This window comes from Balaenoptera acutorostrata, chromosome 8 (genome assembly GCF_949987535.1).
Source record: "Balaenoptera acutorostrata chromosome 8, mBalAcu1.1, whole genome shotgun sequence".
NCBI classification, from domain to species: Eukaryota; Metazoa; Chordata; class Mammalia; order Artiodactyla; family Balaenopteridae; genus Balaenoptera; species Balaenoptera acutorostrata.
In genome coordinates this window covers 78,812,687-78,818,277 of record NC_080071.1, presented here as the reverse complement: position 1 = coordinate 78,818,277, position 5,591 = coordinate 78,812,687, and the positions used below count along the sequence as shown (strand labels likewise).

General features: G+C 43.8%; 1 pseudogene; it reads right to left on the bottom strand.

The window, feature by feature from the left end:
- Nucleotides 1–634: 634 nt before the first annotated feature.
- Nucleotides 635–2,400, bottom strand: LOC103000484 (ATP synthase subunit beta, mitochondrial-like; annotated as a pseudogene).
- Nucleotides 2,401–5,591: the final 3,191 nt, after the last annotated feature.

Sequence of the window (5,591 nt, the reverse complement as noted above, 5' to 3'; positions counted from 1 at the left end):
TCTGTGGGAATTGGGGCTCAGAAACCAGCACAAATGCTGATAATCTGGCTACTGTTATTGTTGTGAGTAATAACTGTCCTTCGTCTCTGTCCCAGGAGTCTTGTGCCTTCTCCCAGCACTCATGGAACTGAAGCAGAGTGACCTGTTAGCTTACAAGTAGGATAAAATCTCAGACTCGTCATATTTTTTTATACAATCTAGATCTAACCATGAGTTTATAGGAAATATAAGAGAAAGAGAACAGGGTAAACAACATTACGAGGATATAATCAGCCAAACTCAGAATGTAGGAATTCTACAGAAGAAATCCAATTTCTTCAACAAATAAACAGCATGGTGGGGAAGGATGGAGAACTCTTAAAGAGACTAATATCAATCAAATGAAATGCATGAGCCTTGCACAGACCATTATTCAAGTAGAACTTGCCATTCATTCATTCATTCACTCATTCATTTTGCTGGGCTAGGAGCTAGAGATACAAAGACATAAGATATAGTTTCTATTCTTAAGAATATCATCATTTAAAAAAGGGAGGCAGACATGTAAACAAATTATATAGAAACTGTGATAGAAGTAGGTACTTGATATAGTGGAGGAAAGAGGGACCATTAATTCATGGGCCCTAGATAAAAATTAAAAAAATGAATTCATGTTGGAGCTGATGCTTGAGCTTAATTTTACAGCCACTTGGAATAGCTGAGATAAGAATACTGTATTTTCCATGCACAGAGCACAATTAACTTGTCTTCTTCAGAAAGTTCATCCATATCCAGCATGCCAATGATGTCCTGGAGGGATTTGTATTCCTGTAGGATCTTTTGCACCCCACAGGCAACATCATAGTGCTCATTGCCAACAATGTTGGGATCCCTGATGGGAGAGGTGGAGTCCAGTGGATCCACAGCTGGATAGATGCCCAGCTCAGCAACACCATGGGACAGCACAGTGGTAGTATCCAAATGGGCAAAGGTAGTGGCAGGGGCAGGGTCAGTCAAGTCATCAGCAGGCATGTAGATAGTCTGCACAGATATGGTAGATCCCTTTTTGGTGGTGGTGATTCTTTCCTGCATGGTACCAATGGCAGTGGCCAGGGTAGGCTGATAACCCACAGCAGAAGGGATTCTGCCCAATAAAGCGGCCACTTTTTTTTTTTTTAATTTATCTATTTATTTATTCATGGCTGTGTTGGGTCTTCATTTCTGTGCGAGGGTTTTCTCTAGTTGCGGCGAGCGGGGACCACTCTTCATCGCGGTGCGCGGGCCTCTCACTATCGCAGCCTCTCTTGTTGCGGAGCACAGGCTCCAGACGCGCAGGCTCAGTAATTGTGGCTCACGGGCCCAGCTGCTCCGCGGCATGTGGGATCCTCCCAGACCAGGGCTCGAACCCGTGTCCCCTGCATTGGCAGGCAGACTCTCAACCACTGTGCCACCAGGGAAGCCCCTAAAGCAGCCACTTCTGAGCCAGCCTGGGTGAAGTGAAAGATGTTATTGATCAACAGCAATGCATCTTGACCTTTGCTTGGTCTCTGAAGTATTCAGCTACAGTTAATCCAGTCAGAACTACCCAGGCCTGAACACCAGGCAGTTCATTCATTTGACTGTACACCAGCACTACCTTGGAGGTAGCATCTGTCAAGCTGATAACACCAGACTCAATCATTTCATGGTATATAAGTCATTGCCCTCACAGGTCCTCTCACCAACACCAGCACACACAGAGTAAACACCGTGGGCTTTGGCATCGTTGTTGATTAACTCCATGATCAGTACTGTCTTGCCAACTCCAGCACCACCAAAGAGCCTAGTTTTGCCACCCTTGGCCTAGGAAACCAGCAGATCCACAACCTTGATACCAGTAACCAGAATTTGCTGCTCAGCCCTCATCTCCATGAATCCAGGAGCCTCAGCATGAAGAGCGGCAAATTGTTTGGTTTTGATGGGACCTCTCTCATCAATATATTCTCCAATGACATTCGTGATTCTGCCCAAGGTCTCAGGGCCAACAGGAATTTTGATTGGTGCACCAGAATCCAGGACTTTCTGGCCTCTAACCAAGCCTTCTGTATAACCCATGGCAATGGTCCTTACTGTGCTCTCACCCAAATGCTGGGCCACCTCCAAAACCAGCCTGGTCTCCCTGCCTTGCACTTCCATGGCATTTAGGATGGGTGGCAATCTCTCATCAAATTGGACATCCACCGCTGCACCAATGACCGCTACAATGTGCCCAGTGGCGGCGCCTGCCTTTGGCGAGGGATATATTTAAGTGGCATTGTCTCTGGCAGGTTGGAGGGCTCACAGTAAGAGCTAGGCTTGGGGTAGCGGCGCTGAAGGGCTGAGTTCCTGAAAGGCCCCAGAGGCTGGGGCAGCGGCCACACGACCCACAAGACCCAACATGGCGGAGCTCGGGGCGGGGGTGGAATGAAGAGCATTTGACTTTAACACCTCACCTCCCAATCAAGTGAGAAAAATCCCTGCTGGGTTCCTTGTCTCAGAAAAGAGTCTTTTAGATTCAACACAAAATGTGATGCTATCGTCTGGAGCAGAATGCCATCCCTAAGTCCCTCACATCTCTAAGCGGAGCTGAGATGCTGGGCTAATTCACGACACTCACTGATGTGTTCAGGGCTTAGATCTTGATCAATCATCTTAAGTTGTTAGTTGTAGAACAGTGTTTTTATGCTGTTGCGTTATATCAACCTGATTTCTTTATTCTGGTGTGTAAATATTATTTCTTGGTATAAATAATTGGTTATATCAATTTGCTGGTTTTACTCATCTGTAAATCCCGAGTCTCTAGAAAAAAAAATATACATAAAACTTATTTGATGTATTTTTTTTACAATCATATAATTTAGCCCTTTCAAGTGTACAATTCAAAGTTTATAAAGTAACTTTATCAAGCTGTGCAACTTGTATCAACATACATCTGTTTAAGAGCATTTCCTTTGGGCTGAAATTTGAAAGATGAATAAGTATTTGATAGGGAGACAAGGGAAGAGAAAGATAATCCAGGGAAAGTGGAAAGGATGAGCAAATGACTACAATATTAACTAAAATTAATAGAATTATCATTACGTACCCAGCTAAGAGCTTTATATGGATTATTTCATTTACACCTCATAACAACAACATAACAATGAGGTAGGTAGTATTAGTATAATAACCCTCATCTTACAGATGGGGAAGCTGAGGCACAGGGAGTATATTGCCTTAGGTTCCACCATTAGTGATGGTGGGATGGAATTGTAATTCAAATCCAGGTAGTCTGACTCCTTTCTCATTCTGTTTTCCTTCTTGGAAGGTCCTGAGGTCTAAAAGCAGACTGGTATAAAGGAGCTTGAATGACTTGAGTGCAGAGGAAGTGGGAGTGGGCAAGAGCCATGGGGCTGCTGAGAGGGTGCTCCAGCTTCTGTCTGGTGTGACTAATGGATTATGAAGATGAGGAAACAAGAGGAGGAGCAGGTAATATTGAGTCTGAGATTTCTGAGGGTCACTCAAGTGGAAACATCCAGAAGGTGTCTGGATACACACAACTGGGCTTGCAATAAAGATTTAACTCTCACTTATGTATAAGTAGCTGAAGCCAAGAGTGTAAATGAAACTATCCAGGCATAAGGAATGAAAAAAGAAGGCATAGGACAGAACTCTGCAGGATGTGAACTTTTGAAGATAGAATGAAGGAAGATGCTATGGACTGAATTGTTCATAAAATAAAATTCATATGTTGAAACGCTAACTCTCAATATGACTGTTTTGGGAAATAGGGCTTTTTAGGAGATAATTAAGGTTAATGAAGTCATAAGGCTATGGTCCTAATCCAAAGGGATTGGTGGCCATATAAAAAGAGGGAGAGAGAGAGAGATCTTTCCACGCATAAATACTGAGAGAAGGCCATGTGAAGACACAGCAAGAAGTCTGCTATCTGCAAGTGAGGAAGAGAGCTCTGACCAGAAACGGACCCTGTTGGACTTTGATCTGGGGCTTCTAGCCTCCAGAACTGTGAGAAAAAAATTTCTGTTGATAAAGCCACCCAGCCTATGGAATTTTGTATGGTAGCCCAAGCAGACTAAGACAGAAAAGGAGCCAGTTGTGCAGCCTAAGAATGGATGATCAGAGAAGGAGAAAAAGTATCAAGATAGAGTGGCATCATGGAGGTCAAGGTAGTAGTTCCACAAAAGGAATAGTAAACTGGATTTCCCTCTAAGAGGTCATAAATTTTGACACATACTCATTTGATTTGACAAATAAGAAGTCATTGGTGACCATGCCAGGGTGTGGAAGTGGTGGGGCAGAAGCCAGATTACAGTGGATTGAAGAGTACATGTGAGTTGAAGAAGTGGATTGTCTAGAGACCCTTTGTACTGGCCTCACCCAGGAGCTTATCAGAAGTTCAAACTCTCAGTCCCCATCCTAGACCTACTGGATCATAATCTCATTTGAATAAGATGCCATAAATGAAAGTTGAGAGTCTAGACCATTCCTTCTGGGAAGCTACGTGGGAATGAAAGGAGGGAGGATTAGGAGATAGTCAGGGGGAAGCAGAAGGGAATTTTTATTTATTTTTCAGAAGGGAATTTTTAAATGTGAGGCACTTGAATTTACTGATAGTCTGTGAGGAAGAAATCAGTTGAAAGGGAAAGACTGAAAAAAAGGAGAAAGAAAGAATAACCAATGGAGCAAGGACATAAGGGGTGAGATCAAGAATTTAAGTGGAGAAAATAGCCTAGTTTGAGAGTAGGGACACTTCTCCATTTGGCCTGGAAAAAAGAAAATCTTGGTTACGCAGACATAGATTTTTAGGTAGGGGTTAAGAACTGAGGGAGTATATGTCCGACAGCCTCGTTTTTTTCCTCTATAAAGTTGGAGGCATAAACACCTTCTTAAAAAGAGGAGTGAATTGATTGAAATGCAAGTGGTTAAAATGAGGGTCCATGGGATCTGGGATGGATAGGAAAGTATGTGTCCATGAATATGTAAAGGAATTCATCTTGGGTGGCCTTGGCCTGTCCGGCTGTGGCAGTGAGAGAGCTAAATCCTAACCACTAGACCAATGGCCAGTGACAAGGCCCTGGCCCAAAGGGCTTTGCAGAAATGAATTCCCACAAAGACGGAAAGTAGTGAAACAAGTAAAGTGTTTATTAGGAGGAAAAATAGTACGTGTGGATAGACACATGGGCGGGCTCAGAGAGACAGTCGCGCCCTCGTGGTAGTTTGAATCACTTATATGTGGCATTTCTTCTGGGTTTCCTTTGGCCAATCATCTTGCTTTACCTGGTTCTGAGTCTGTATTTGGTTTATCTCAGGGTCCTCCCATGTGTGAATGTGCATCTCTTAGCCAAGAAGGATTCTAGTGAAGAGGCTTATGGGTAGGTTGACATCACTCCCTTTTGATTTCCAAGGAACCTTTCTGCACATGTATAGTCGGAAAGGTCTCCTTGACCTCGAGAACGAGAAATGTGTGGTCTCTTATCTGGGTAGGGCTCAGCTCCTCCTCCTCTTCATCTTGGAGTTATCTGTCCACAGGGGACAAACTCTAGCTGCTCAGCCAGGGACCCATCTATCTCCTGCCTCAGAATGGAATGAAAGGG